This window comes from Cricetulus griseus, chromosome 5, assembly GCF_003668045.3.
Source record: "Cricetulus griseus strain 17A/GY chromosome 5, alternate assembly CriGri-PICRH-1.0, whole genome shotgun sequence".
NCBI lineage: Eukaryota > Metazoa > Chordata > Mammalia > Rodentia > Cricetidae > Cricetulus > Cricetulus griseus.
This window is the reverse complement of record NC_048598.1, coordinates 70,144,749-70,159,984: the sequence shown is the minus strand read 5'-3', so window position 1 is coordinate 70,159,984 and position 15,236 is coordinate 70,144,749. Positions and strand designations below refer to the sequence as shown.

General features: G+C 44.4%; 1 protein-coding gene and 1 long non-coding RNA gene across 4 annotated transcripts in view; one reads left to right on the top strand and one right to left on the bottom strand.

Moving 5' to 3' along the window:
* Window positions 1-437: 437 nt before the first annotated feature.
* Window positions 438-13,349, bottom strand: LOC118238840. The gene is made up of 3 exons (XR_004770328.1): window positions 12,535-13,349; window positions 3,164-3,378; window positions 438-698 (listed from the first exon to the last, which is right to left on the bottom strand). It is a non-coding gene; the product is annotated as an uncharacterized LOC118238840 (long non-coding RNA).
* Window positions 13,350-13,445: 96 nt separating this feature from the next.
* Clasp1 (cytoplasmic linker associated protein 1) overlaps window positions 13,446-15,236 on the top strand; it is a 223,879-nt gene continuing 222,088 nt past the window's right edge. For 2 of the 3 annotated variants that reach the window (XM_027417839.2, XM_027417836.2), the window contains exon 1: window positions 13,446-13,543. The gene's annotated coding sequence lies outside the window, so the exon portion shown is untranslated. Of the gene's footprint in view, window positions 13,544-14,492; window positions 14,512-15,236 lie in introns of those variants that run through there. The other variant, XM_035445987.1, reaches the window with a different exon arrangement.

The following is a 15,236-nucleotide window of genomic DNA, read 5'->3' as shown; positions in this document are numbered from 1 at the left end:
GGGATCAAGTCTGCTAGTTTCAATAGTGAGCTACTACCTGTTCATGTCAGAAATTACATACTGGAACCAACTGAAGTCAGTTTAATTGACGTGACTTTTGAAAGAAACCAGGCAGGTCATGTGGGAAAGGTTAAATAGCTAATAGTAGGCAAAGTGCCTGATGTTGCATAAATTAGAATAACAATGCTTTGTGGTAGACTGGTGGTTCTCAACCTTCCTAATGCTGAGACCCTTTAATACATGTTGTGGTGACTCCCCAACCATAGCATTATTTTTATTGCTATTTCATAACTGTAAGTTTGCTACCGTTATGAATTGTAGTGTAAATACCTGTGTTTTCTGATGGTCTTAGGATATCCCTGTGAAAGGGTCATTTGATACCCACAGGTTGAGAACCACCATGGTAGAGGCTAAAGTCACACAAGTGAAGACTACTGGAGAAGTGATCCGATTACATGACTAATGGAAAAAAAGGAAAATTTGGGGAATTGATAAAAATCAAAATCCAGGGCTGGTATGATGGATGGTTCAGTGGGTAAAGATGCTCACCATGCAAATCTGGCCACCTAAGTGAAATCCTTGTAACCCGGATGAAGATGGCATGAGCACGGGCTCCAGAGTGGTCTTCTGACTTCTTATGGGGAAGGCTGTGGCACGTGCACCTCTGCATCATGCACATCTGAAGAGGAGTTTGGGGTCTAAACAGATCAAGGAGAGAGTGAGGCTCCATGCTGTCCACACTGCGATTTACTTAAAAATTAGAGAAAGCAGCAAATGTAGGAAAAGTGGCACAAATAGAGGTTGAGTATCCAAAGAGAAGACAAATAAATCATTTTTGGTATTGAAAACAGAGAAGACAAAAGGATTCTATTCACAAATAAGAAAATAGAAATAACTAGGAGTAAGGATGGGGTGTGTAACTCTGCAGTGTGTAACTTACTCTGCAGTGTGTAACTTACTCTGCAGTGTGTAACTCTGCAGTGTGTAACTTACTCTGCAGTACGTAAGTAACTCTACAGCCTGTAACTAACTGTGCAGCATGCAACTAACTGCAGCGTGGTGACTAACTCTGCAATATGTAACTGCAGTGTGTAACTAACTCTGCAGTGTGTGACTCTAACTGAAGTGTGTAACTAACTCTGCAGCATGTGACTAACGCTGCAATGTGTAACTAACTCTGCAGTGTGTGACTCTACAGCAGGCTCATGCTTAGCACACAAGGCTCTGGATTCAGTCCCCAGCACAAATTAGCCATCAATACACACCAGGTAGAAAATATGTTAAATACAAATCAAGGAACCATTTTAAAATGTTGAGTCAGGGTCTCACTGTGTAGTCCTGGCTGGCCTGAAACTCACTGTGTAGACCAGGCTGGCTTTGAATTCACGAAGATCTTGAGTGCCGAGATTAAAGGTGTGCACCACCACACCAGGCTTGTTGTTCATTTCTTAAAGTAACATTTCATATTTTCTCCCCTTTTTCTTTCTTTACTCTCTTTTTTTTTAAGTTCAAGGACAGTTTTCTCCTAATTTAACAAAAATCCCAGGATATGCAAGCCCCATTGTGCGCATGCATATTCCTCAGAAGACGAGGTCTCCTTGCAGTACCATCCAGGTCTGCACCTCTGAAGCTGGCGGTGGGGAAGTGGGTTAGTATTGGACCAGGACAGGCTTAATGGCAGAGTCCACTTATTGCTTGACAAAGGCCACAAGTCGATTAAAGGCCCAAGGACCGAAGGAAAATAAAAGAGGAGCCCTATCCGGAGCCCAAGGAGGGAAGGGAGGAGGATGGTTAACCATGGGGAAGTAGTACGAATGGGTAGAAGGAAGCAAAAAGGAGTAACAGGAGGTTATTTTCCCATACAATCGAAGCCAGCCAGTCAATTGTTGAGTAGGTGTCATTGAGGTCATTTTCAGGGTACGTATAGAATGGGTTGATTGGGACATTGGACAGCACTGTCAGAGACATAGGACTGTCAGCATGTGTTCAGACATACAGCCATCTTCTTTTGACATTGAAGTTACGTCACAACAGAAAGATATTGAAAACACTGTACTTGCAGCACTATAACTGCAGCAGCAGAAATAAGTACTGAAGTGGAAATTCCAGCACTTAATAAATGTCCCATAAAGTACCCCAAAACAAAGAAGCACTTGGTCAATGAATGGTTAAGTGGTAAGAATGAGAAGACAGGAAAACCTTCAGACAGCTTTCAGAAAGGCTTCTGCGCATAACTACAGATCCAGAGGTGTTAGCTACACAGCTCAATTCTTTGCCAGGTCTCACTTACAGCCCCTATGTATACTCTATTCCTAAGCATTATATTAGGATTACATCACTATTCCGTTCGGAAAAAGAGAAGAAAAGAAACTACTGAAAATATTTCTGGCTCATGCAAAAAGCAAAAGTGGAAATGCCAAGAGTGGCGATTTGGACAGGGATTTTTTTCAGGACCCAAAGTCTCATAATAGGAATCCCTCTGAGATCCACATCTCCTTCCCCTCCTGCATTGCAGAGCCAGATTAGTGTCATTGTCAACCTTAACCTCCCTAATTCCATGACCTCACTTGCAACTTCCCAGCATTCCCCAGGAATCGACAAGGAGAATGTTGAACTCTCCCCCACCATTGGCCACTATAATAGTGGACAAACTCGCTATGGATCCACAAGCCAGGTGCAGAAACAAAGAAGCACTGGCAGCTTCAAACATAATAGCATTAAAAAGATTGTGTGAAGCTTTCTTTCTTTTACTTTTTAAACCAACCTAACATGGGCTTCTCACTAGTAACCCTTCCCTAACCTGGCCCCATCCAACACTGTACTACTGCACTTTGTGTCTTATGAACCCATCTGGTCTGCCATGTTGTCAGACGATCAACTCTTAAAGGCAGTTGCCAACTCTAACCCATTTCTTTTCATTAATGGTTCCTTCCTGGGGGAGCCATGGACAAAGATCCCCAATAAAGAGAAAGAACTTCTTTTTTGTTTCTTTTTAATCTGAGTTCCTCAAGCCTTGAGGGATTCTTTGATCCCAGAAAGATATAAATCTTCCTTGTTAATTTTCTCAATTGTTTTTTCTTAATCCAAGATCCCTGTGTCTTGAGGGATTCTGTAATCCCAGAAAGAAATGTCTTCCTTGCTAAATGCTTGTCCCATTACTAACCTTTTCCACATAGGTGATGCTCATGAACCTATGAAGTCCCAAGCGCTGGGCAGGCTGCTGGGTCTTCCTCCAACTGAGGCTCACGATCGACCTTGTTGTGGACGCCTCACTGCATGGACGGGCCTGTCCCTCTAATGAGCACTGAAGTTCCCAGATCCCCAACTCTATCCGGCCACACGTTGGGCACCAGTTGTCCCGTCCTGCAGGACATCAATCTGGGGCAAGAGAGTCAGGGATAGGGAATGGGGACAAGAGACACAGAAAGATTGACCACAAGACAGGATTCTGATCAAGTGGCAAACTTTACTTTTCTCAGGCTAGCTTATATAGTCAGGATATGGGGAGGGGCAGAATGGGTTGTTTGTGCACCAGGTGTTAGTATAGGCAGGATATTAGGAAGCAACAAAGAGGTTTGGCAGGGTACAGAGTTCATGAGTAAGAGGTCCAAGAAGGGGTTGGCTAGGTGACTGAGCCTGTGGGTGGAGGACTGGGTCAAGTTGTTTCTTTTCTTGAGCTGAGGTTTGCAGGAGCTGCTATGTAAAGGTTAGCTATGTGGCCTGCCAAGCATGGCCTAGGATCTCATGCCCAGCCCTGAGATTTGGCTCCCAACAGCACGTGATCATTTTGTTGTTGTTCAATTTTTTTGCATTTAATATTACTATGTGTGTTCGTGCACGTTTGTGAGTGTGCACCCACATGAATGCACACCAGGGTGCAAGTGGGAAGGCAGGAGGACAGCTTTTGTGGGGTCATTTATCTCCCCATTTTTGTAGGTTCTGGAACTCAAACCTATGGAGTCAGGTTTGCACAGCAAACACCTTTATGCACTGCGCCATTTTGCCAGCCCCATTTTGTTTGTTTAAGGACATTGCCTTTTTGCTTTCTCAGCTTTCTTTGAGACACACTTGCTAACAGTCCCTTTGTGTGTTGTTTGTATAGCATCCTCACTTTTCTACCACTGTAGTACTTGTATAGTCTAGAAACTTGACCCCCCCTAAACACTTCCTCTAGATATAAAAATGTCTTTTGAGTTATGCACAGCTTAAGTTATGGTAAAGGGGAAGCTATAGATAATGTATAAATGAAAACACAGATCCCTTCATTTGGTTTTGAATGCCTCAAATGGTTCTCTGAATTTGCAAGGTCAGGTGTGGTTTGGATGGGTTTGTTCCCCAGAGATCTGAGTCCTGGTAGCTTGGTCTCCAGTGTGTCATTGCTGAGATGGTGGGACCTTCAAGAGGCAGGGCCTGGTGGGAGGTGGTTAGGTAAAGGCCAGGGCTGCTCCACAAATAGGTTTGTGCACTTCTTGTGGGACCCTGATTAGTTTTCTTGAAAGTGAATTGTTAAAATAGAGTAAACTCAACCCCTGAGGATGGCTTTCTGGCTTCATGTCTCCCCACTGTGATTCCATGTGATGGAGCCAAGGGCGCACCCTGCCAGAGGCTGAATAGATGAGGCCACCTGGTCTTGGATTTCCAGCTGTCTGAACTGTGAACTAAATGAATCTCTTTCTTCTTTCCTCCCCCTACCCATGTGTAGTGGTTTGGATAAGAATGGCCCCCATAGGCTCATATGTTTGAATGCTTAGGGAGGGGCATTAGGAGTTGTGGCCTTGTTGGAGGAAGTGTGTCACTGGGAGTGGGCTTTGAGGTTTCAGAAGCCCAAGCCAGGCCCAGTGTCTTTCTTTAACTCTCAGCTATTCTCTAGCACCATGTCTGCCAGTGGACTGCCATGCTGACAATGGACTAAACTTTTGAATTGTAAACTAGTGTCAATTAAATGCTTTTCTTTTTCTTTTTTCTCCCAAGACAGGGTTTCTCTCTGGCTTTGGAGGCTGTCCTGGAATTAGCTCTTGTAGAACAGACTGGTCTCGAACTCTCAGAGATCCACCTGCCACTGCCTCCCAAGTGCTGGGATTACAGGCGGGCGCCACAACTTGTCTGGCTAATGCTTTTATTTTCTAAGAGCTGCTGTGGTCATGGTGTCTCTTCACAGCATTAGAACACAGACTAAGGCGTTCTCTCTCTCTCTGCCTTCCTCCCTCCCTCCTCTCTCTTTCCCTCCCTATTTTTGAGACAGAATTTCATGTATCCTGGGCTAGCCTCAAACTCACTATGTAACTAAAGATGACTTAAACTCCTCATTATACATCTACTTCAAGAGTGCTGATATTAGAGGCCAGTACCTCTGTACCCCATTGATGCTGTACTCTGATCAAACCCAGGACTTCCAATGCAGCTACATTATTCAGTCCAGCCCCCCTTAAAATAAATATCTACCCTCAGGTGTTTTATTATCGTAATAGAAAACTGACTAGTATAGACAGATTGGCTGGACAATTGCCTAGGTGGGCATTTGTAAACTGTCGTTGACTAGCGTGACCTGGGAGACTTCACTGATAGCAATTCAAAAGGGAATCCACAAGTTTCTTTTCTGGTACTGTCCTTAGTCCTCCCTAGATATAAAAGGATGGACTTAAAAACCTCTGGAAAGTTGTGTTCCACATGCCAGGCAACAGGTAATGTTTAAAGGGCTTATTCAGGGCTTACTCAGGCATAGCCTTGAGTAAGGTGCTTGTCTAGAACTCAAAGCTTTCATTTCCAGTAGAACCAACTGAATTTGTCATACTTTTTACAAAAGAACTTTTTAAATTTTTATCATTATTTTTATTTAATGTACATTGGATGTATGTCTATATGAGGGTGTCAGATCCCCTGGAACTGGAGTCATAGACAGTTAGTTATAAGCTGCAATATGGGTGGTAGGAATTGAACCCAAGCCCTAGGAAGAGCAGCCAGTGCTCTTAACTGCTGAGCCATTTCTCCAGTCCCAAAAGAACTCTTTTTTTAAATGACTTTATTACAAAGATGTGGGTTCTGTAATACCAGTTTCACTAGTTGTGGCAGTGTAGAAAGAAGAGCTGTCATCTCCATTAAAGATGAAGTGGCTTTGGTATAGTGCCTAGGCCAAATGAGAATACTCAGTGCACTGACACCAATGGGGGCGTTTTTTTCAAGCCTGCTAGCTCTGGGGTTACTATTACTCAAGTGTTTAATGGATCTGCTGGTTGAGAAAAAGGCACCCTTACTGTTTTCTTTAGCAGGTGGTACTTGCTAGGTTAGTCAAGTACTAGAGTCATGGCTTTCCAGGGTGTGGTTATGAACGTGATTTAGCAAACTGGTTTGCAATCTCGAATTTCATCATTGGCAATGGCATGCCCCACCTCTGCTGGCATTTCTGCAGGCTCATGACTTCTTTGGGAAAGATACTTTCTGTTCTGACAGTAATGGAAACCTAGACTCCATATGGGCCATGCATTTCGCAGACATTAGAAACATATATGTACTACTCTTCCTGAATTTTAATTTATCTGGGTACAAAGTAGTTTTTACTGAGCCTTTAATCTAGATTATTAAGGAGGGTAGGATAAGGCTAGATAATTAGATGTTAGTAGCTATTACTGAAGTATTTAGGCTAACCTAGACTGGAAGAAACTGCCTCACTGAGTCATATGGAGAAAAAGAAATCTTTCTACTTAATGACCCCCTGTTAGGGTATGGTACAAAAGGCATATGCCATTAGCTTCTTCATGGCCAACTCTTAAAATATGTTTGTGGAATAAAACAAAGAATGTGACATATGTGTTTTTAAAAAGAAAATTCAAACATTCATTTAGTGTGTGTGTGTGTGTGTGTGTAGCGAGTGCTGTGGCAAGTGAGTGGAGGCCAGAGGGTAACTAGCAGGGCCCAGTTCTCTCCTTCCATTATGTGGGTCCTGGGGTTTGAGTTCAGATCACCAGAATTGGTGTCTAGCACTTTTCTCTCTAGCTCCATAAATGTAACCATTATTTACTTATTTATTTAGTTTTTTGAGACAGGGTTTCTCTGTGTAACAGCTCTGGCTGTCCTATAACTAGCTCTATAGCCCACGCAGGCCTCAAACTCACAGAGATCTGCCTGCCTCTGCTTCCAAGTGCTTGGATTAAAGGCACACACCACCAGCCAGTGTAAACATATTTTTAAAAAGAGAAAATTATCAGTCATGTGGTAAATGCCTTAAATCCCAGCACTTGGGAGGCAGAGGTGGGTGAATTCTGAGTTTCAGGCCAGCCTGGTCTAAAGAGCAAGTTCCGGGACAGTCACTCCAGTTCCAGGGGATCTGACCTCTCTTCTGGCCTCCAAAGGTATACATATATAGTGTGCAGACATACATGTGGGCAAGAGTTAAAAATTTTCTCATGTGTTCCTTGTCCTTATTGCAGCATCTTCCAGCAGAGTGACATGTCATTACATCTTAGGTTGCTACATAGATATTTTCATTACCTCCCACTATATAGCAGAGATTCTTTGGGGGAAGTGATGGCTTGTTTGTTTTTCAAGTCAGAGTTTCTCTGTGTAACAGCCCTGGCTGTCCTGGAACTCACTCTGTAAATATGCAGGCCATTTTTCTCTGCTCTTGACCATGGCGTGAAGTGACTAGCTCTATTAAGTTCCTGTCACTGTCTCCAAAGTGCTGGGATTACAAGAGTATACCACTGCACCTGACTAAAACCAACAAAAACAACAACAAAAACCATTGGCTTTTTCCAGCAGCTGGGATTAAAGATGTGCACTGCCCCCTGCAACTCTACACTATTGAGTATGTAAGATTAAACAAACCATTTCTTCCCCAAGTTGCTCTTGGTCAAGGTATTTTATTAAGGCAATAGAAACCCTGAGACAGTCCCAGTATCCATACACTCCACATCTGGAGATGCAAGCAACCATGACTTCCCTTTGTTGTTCATCCCCAAGATCACATGTTAATTTCAAGATCACAATACAAAATACTCCAATGTTCAAAAGTTCCAGTCTTCAAAAATTCAAGCACTTTAAATATTTATTCTCTTTAAAACATCCAAAGTCGGGGGCCAGAGAGATGGATCAGAAATTAAGAGCACCGACTGCTCTTCCAGAGGTCCTGAGTTCAATTCCCAGCAACCACATGGTGACTCACAGCCATCCGTAATGAGTGCCCTCCTCTGGTGTGCAGATATACATGGAAGAAGAATGTTGTATACATAATAAATAAATAAAATCTTTAAAAAAAACATCCAAAGTCTCTTTCAAAGTTCAAGCCTCTCTAAAATATCCAGTAGTCTAAAACTTTAAATAAGTAAATACTCAAAATAAGTAAAATACTTTCCTATTCCAAGAGGGCAGAACCAGCATACAGTCACGATCAAATCCAAGCAAGAACAGAGTCCAGTGCATAAAGAGTTTAGGACTAGACATCTGGGCTCCACCAAAGGGCTTGGGCCACTTCTTTAGCTCCATCCTCTGAAGCGCACATAGCTCATCTCATAGGTTCATGTCAGTTCCACTCCATAGCTGCTGCTGTTCTTAGTGGTTGTCCCATGCTACTGGCATCTTCTAAATGCTGGAGTCTCTACCAATTGGCTTCACTTCCACCAAATATGACTGAAAATATTCAGTAAAAACTGCCCGGACTGCTATATATAACATTTACCTTGCACTTGGCTTAAGTACTCGAAGCTGATTTTAAGAATGCAGGTTGCTTGTGGGTTCTATGCAAACACTATAGAGTTTGTGAGGAGCTTGAGTATTTACTTCAAAACTAATTATTATTGTTTTTTTCGAGACAGGGTTTCTCTGTGTAGCTTTGTACCCAGGCTGGCCTCAAATTCACAGAGATCTGCCTGCCTCTGCCTCCCCAGTGCTGATATTAAAAGCATGTGCCACCATACACATGGATGAACTTGCTGGTTTTGTGTGACAACTTGACACAAGATAGAGCCATCAGAGTAAGGAGCCTAAGTTTAGGAAATGCCTCCATGAGATCCAGTTGTAAGGCATTTTTTTCATTTAGTGATCAGTGGGGGAGGACCCAGCCCATGGTGGGCAGTGTCATCCCTGGGCTGCTAGTGCTGGGTTCTTCTGTAAGAAGATGGTTGAGCAAGTCATGGGAAGCAAGCCAGTCAGAAGCTCCCCTCCATGGCCTCTGCTCCTGCCTCTGTGATGCTGACTTTTGAGTGGGCTCCTGCCTCTGTGATGCTGACTTTTGAGTTCCTGTCCTGACTTGCTTCAGAGATGAACAGCAAGGCTGAAGTGTAAGCCTAATAAACTCTTTTCTCCCCAACTTGCTTTGTGGTCACGGTGTTTTGTCACTGTGATAGAAACCCTAACTATGATACTGTGTTTGGACATTTTTATTTCCGTATGTGTGTGTGTGTTTGTATCCTGTAATCAATCCCCTGTAGATATGAGGGAAGACTAGTTATTTTGAAATTACTAAATTCTTTTGTGTATGTCCAGGTCAGACTTTGTTGTTTTTCTTGACTTCATTTTATTTACTGAGACATGGTCTCTTGAGAACCTAGAGGTCACTAATTAGGGTAATCTAGCTAGCCTGCCTTCCCAAAAATGTAATCACCATCTCTGAAGTGCTGGGACTATAAGTAGGCTGCCATGCCCACCTGGTATTTACTTGGGAGACCCAAACTTTGGTCCTCATGGTTGCATGGTCCGCACTTTATCCACTAAGTCTTGTCAGCAGCTTTGGAATTAATTTTTTAGGTGTGATAGTATTGAGGGAGGATACTATCTTTCCTTTTCTTTTTTGAGACCAGGCCTAACTACGTGGTCCTAGCTGGCCTGAACTCACCTTGATACATAGACCAGGCTGGCCCAGAATTCAGAGAGCTGCCACCAGCCTCTCTGTCCTGGAACTAAAGGCTTAGGTTTCTTTTTGGAAATTCATCTTACCATGGTGTTTTCAAGCAAACTTCTTTCCCATCCCCAAGCACTCCTGTTTTTGCCTCACTGCATCACGTCTACCTCCAATACTTATCCTTCCTATCACATCATATATTTTACTCATTACCTTAATATTTCCTCAGTGCCATCAGGGAGGTTCCCTAAGTGGCTGTTTAACCCAGAGTTTGTATACAGAAGTTTTGAGTGTGTAAGAGCTATTTATAATGCACTTACATTCTCTGTCTCCTTGCTTCTCTAACATTAGTTTCAGTGGCATTTAGACCAAGATTCCTGAGGAAGAGGGGGGTAGGGTGAATAGAGACACTGAGTATAACACCCATCTCTCAAAGGACCAAAACATCGTGGGAATTCCAAAGCTCTTGATCTCACCTGCTAGGTGGTCTCAAAGTACAAATGTAAGATGGAGTGCTGAGAAGTTAATTTCTTTATGATGTAAAAAGGTATTCTTACCTAACAAAAGTTAAAAAGCCTATTTCTGCGTGGCATTTTGTATTTGTTAGAGGCAGACCTGTAATCAAGTCCAGGTTTGTTCTAGGGATTTAGCGGATGCAAATTTGCTGTATTGAGCCTTTAGGCACACCAGTAATGAGGCAGTGAAGGGGCTGGAGAGATGGCTTGCCAGTTAAGAGCTCATATTGCTGCAGTGTAGGACCTGAGGTCTGTTTCCCAGCATCCACATCTTTCAGCTCACAACCACCTGGAACCCAACAATTCATTCTGACGTCTACAGGCACCTGAACACACAGCATAGGCACACACACACACACACACACACACACACACACACACACACAAAACAAAGCAGCACTCGGGAGGCAGAGGCAGGCAGACTTCTGAGTTTGAAGTCAGCCTTGACTACAGAGTGAGCTCCAGGACAGCCAGGGCCACTTAGAGAAATCTTCTCTTAAGGAAAAAAAAAAAAAAAAAAAAAAAAAACCAACAAAAGCAACAAACCCACCAAACAAATCGCAAGGTTGTGGTGTCTGTCTGTCACTTCTCCTGAGTAATGTGGTGACCATTTGCCTAGCATGCACGAGGCCCTCAGTTTGATGCCCAGCAGTGTCCCCACCCTGCAAAAATGCCACTCATATATGTAAATGTTTTCTTTCAATATCCTTGCCCTCTGAAGTGACCTGCCAGTGCTCTCAAGTGTCCAGGTCTATGGCACTGTTTTTCCTAACAGCTAGTGGGAATGTATGACTGTTGGGCCCTTCAACCAATCTGTAACACAACCTTGATCTCATCAGAAAATGAGATGAGTAACGATTGTCTCAGGTTTACTCTGATAAACTTCATGACATGGATAATTCACAGAAAGCACTCACACAATACCTAGGATAGGTATAGGCTTCCATACATGCTTTGTATAACAAAGTATAAATTTAGCTTCCTGGCCTTCTGGGTGAGTCACTTTAAAACAGATCTTGGGGTTGGGGGTTCTAGCTCAGTCTTAGAGCACTTGCTTAGCAAGTGTGAGGCCCTGTTCCTCCCTAACACTGCAAACAATACAATCCCCCATCCCCACCCCACACCATGTAACTACCTCCAGTTAATGTATGGATAATAATATGAATCAAGTGTATATTTCTTCACTTGGTTTCCTATTTTCCTATTTTATTAAAAGTGACTTAAAAAACACATTTATTTAATATGTGTTGAGTTTATGGGCCACAGAGTGTGTGGAAATGAGAGGGTAACTTGCAGGAGTGGGTCCTCCCCTTCCATTATGCAGTGTGACAGAATTCAGGTAATCAGGCTTGTAAACATGTGCCTTTACTGAGTTATCTTGAGCCATCTCCTCGGCCCCTAAGAGTAGGATCCAAAAGAGAGAACGACATCCATGTTCAGAACATTGTGTACAATAGCAAATGACTGAAGTAGCCCAGGTGGTAAATATGTACACTGACTGGCATAGTATTCCGCTTTAACGAGGACACGCTCGACACATGGTGCAAGACGCACAGACAAATCTAGGATCTATTAGGCCATATGACATGACCCAACCACAAAGAACAAGTCAATGTGAATACACTTTCAAAGCACTCAGTCTTCAGGTTCTTAGGAGTAGACTGGTTGTGACCAGAGCCGGAAGTAAAAACTTGGGGACTTGACAGATTTAACCGGGCTTGTTTTGTGAGACAGAAAGCTGGAGGCTGGCTACACAACAATGTAACTTCACTGAACTACACAATAAAAAACCAGCTACAATGTTTAATTTTGTCAAGGAAACATTTAGAACATTCCTTCCGGTTGTACTTAATGGTACTTTACTAGCGCTTTCTCTTTTCTTTCCCTTTCCCGCAGACTACGCTTCACACATTCTCAGCACACCACCCACTGCCACTTGACACGACAGTGTTTCTTTTCTAGAATGTTCTTCAATAAACTTGGTTGCCTTAAAGATGCTACTTTTCCTATATCTAACCATGAGTCCCATCCTGCATGCGAATCCTACTCTTTAGAAATAGTCCTTTACCCTTTCTACACCACAGAGGGTCTGCACTTGGCTTCATTGTTTTAGCTTGTCTTCCCAGTCTAACACCCTAGTCCTGAGGACCAGACGGCATTACCGCACATCTCCCAATAAATACATACACATTCCTGCCCAGAAGAGTTCCCGTAAACACCCAATCGCGATGGAGGAAGCCAATCGACACTTTAACAGTGATTTTCACCAGTGTACAACTTCAATACAAAAGCTTTCAAAGCCAAATTGTTGGGGAGCACACGGGCGTAGGGCGGCAAAACTGGGCGTCCTTGAGCTCCTCGAAGGCAGCGCTGTAATTTGCATAACCCAAACCACTTCACCTACACCTTGAGGACCACGCGGGAGGGCGAGGCAGCACTGCTGCGAAGAAACTTAGGAGAGAAACTGATACTAGCTCGCCGGTACAGCCAAAGCCTCCAACTTGCGGCTTGGTTCGCCAAAGCGCGTACAACGGTTTAAAAGCTGTGCTTCCGGTAGCGGCGTTTGTCCGCATGCTCAGAAAAGAGATCTGGAACGCACGCCAGCTACGGGAAATCGTGGGGGTCAATTTCCTTCACCGCAATCGTCCCATGAATAGCGGGTACCCATAACCCAGAAGTGAAAGACTGTTTGCTTCACTATCAGAAACGCCGACGATCAAAGGAAGTTCCGCCTGGAAAACTTGTCCACACTCTCCTGACTCCTTTCTAGTTCTTTTATCACATAGCCTTTCCCTTGTTTTGTTCGAGTTTTGCTTCCACTCCCCAAGGGGCCTAAATACTCTTTGGTCACCTTTTTCATTAAAGCACCTTTATGCTACGGGTCGCTATTAGGGTAAATCAACATCCCCCTAGCGGGGCAAAGGAGTCCGGCGCGGCCCGTGCACCGGGCGTTACCATAGAGAGGAAGCCACCTCTCTGGGCTGAGTTTGCAGTCTCTATGGTTCAGCTGAGCTGGTGGCGGTAAGGAACACAGTGAGGCCGCACTGCGCAGGCGCAATTGGCTTCTCACTTTTTTTTTTTTTTTTTTTTTTTTTTTTTTTTTTAATCCCCGCACCAAGCACTTAACCTCATTGGGGTGGAGGAGAAGGCGGCGGCTGTCCGGTCCGCAGCCCCAACAGTAGTGAATAATAGAGCTGTAAGTACCGGGTTAAAAACGAAGAATGTTGAGACTGGAGTCCACCCGAGGCCCCTACTCCCTTTCCGGGCGGCGGCGGGCGCAGGGTCCGGGTGGGGACGGTGTCCGGCGCTGTCAGCCGCTCTGGGGTGCACTTTGGGGGAGGGGGCGGCCCTGGGATGGGATCGGGGTGAGAACCCATGATGCGCGGCTCCAGGTCCAATCCTGATCGCCGGCTGCTTTGCGGAGGGGAGGTGGGGCGGCTGTGGGGTCAAGCCTGGCTTTGTGTGCCTGTCTCTTTCAGACCCCACCCCGGGGCCCCTTCTTGACCCGGAGTCTCCCCTGGCCGGCTTGGGAGACGCCAAAGCAGTCCGGGGTCTCTTTGAAAGAACCCGATATTGCACAGAGCGGGAAGGGGCTCCAGGAGAAGAAACCCCACTCCAACTAGTCATCGGCGAGTGATGGGTGTGGAGAAAGATTCAGAGGGAAGAAGGATTGTCGGGGAGGCAGGCCGGGCGGCCGGGGCTCCCAGTCTGGGCCAGACAAAAGCGGAGCAGCCGGGGCCCAGCGGGATGCAGAAGGTCCCCTTGGTCCCCAGGAGGGCCCCCTCTGCGAGGGTCTTTGCGAAGCTATGGAGAGCCGACAAGTGCTGAGTTAAGCCTGTGCAGCCTCCTCAACTTGCCTTTGTTGTTCTTTGGTATTGGCAGAGCCGCTCTGACGAAGATGAGTGTGTGATCTTGCACGTTAGTCTGGTTGGGTACAATGGAGCAGATTGAATTTGCTTTCCATTTTATGAGCGGCTTGGATGAGTGCGGGGTTTTCCAAAGTCAAACTCATTACATAATATATCTATAGATTTTAAAAATAGTTGTGTTTATTTCTTAAATTAAAAGAATAATTAGGTGGAGCCTTAAAGCATGTTGTGTCGCATCCGAGAAGATTTCTGTTGGGGGATTCGTTCATGAAACGCTGACCTAATGGTGGAACCTGTGAGTTCTTTAAACCTGATACTTTAATTTGTGATGTGGCAATGAGCGCTTTGGATGCTCTAGTCCTTTGGGAGGCAGTGATGCGGGGAGAGTCAGGAGCGATGCAGTTGAGTTGCATGCTACCCTGTCCCTTGCACCAGATTCAGGTGTCACGGGCTAGTATCAATTCTGGCCTTAGAAATTATTATTTTTACTGTTATTCATGACATTTATGAACTCTTATATGAGGGACCCAAAACAGAGGGGTACGGTTGCTCATCCATGGAGCAAGAATAGTAACATTGATGCAGAGACATAGAGATAGGGAAAATAACACAGCGCCCAGACAACTGAATATTATTTATCTTTTTTACTTGTTAAGAAAGATTTAAATTTTAATGAGATATTTGTTCATTCATCCCTGTAAAGTTGGTTAATTGCACCCTTGTAGCAGTACTCAAATTTCAGTTTTTGTACGTCATTGTTTAATATGGGTAACATGTAACTGCTAGTTTTTATTGTCAACGTCAACTTGACACAACCTCCTTTCACCGGGGAAGAGGGAGCCATGACCCAGGAATTTCTCAGATCAGATTGGCCTGTGGCCATGTCTGTAAGAGATTGCCTTGATTGGTGGTTGATGTGGGTGTGTCCAGCCCACTGTGGGCGGCACCGTTCCTAGGCAGGTAGATCTGGGCTGTATAAGCAAGCTAGCTGAGGTAGTCTGTTTTCTGTTTTCTCTTGCT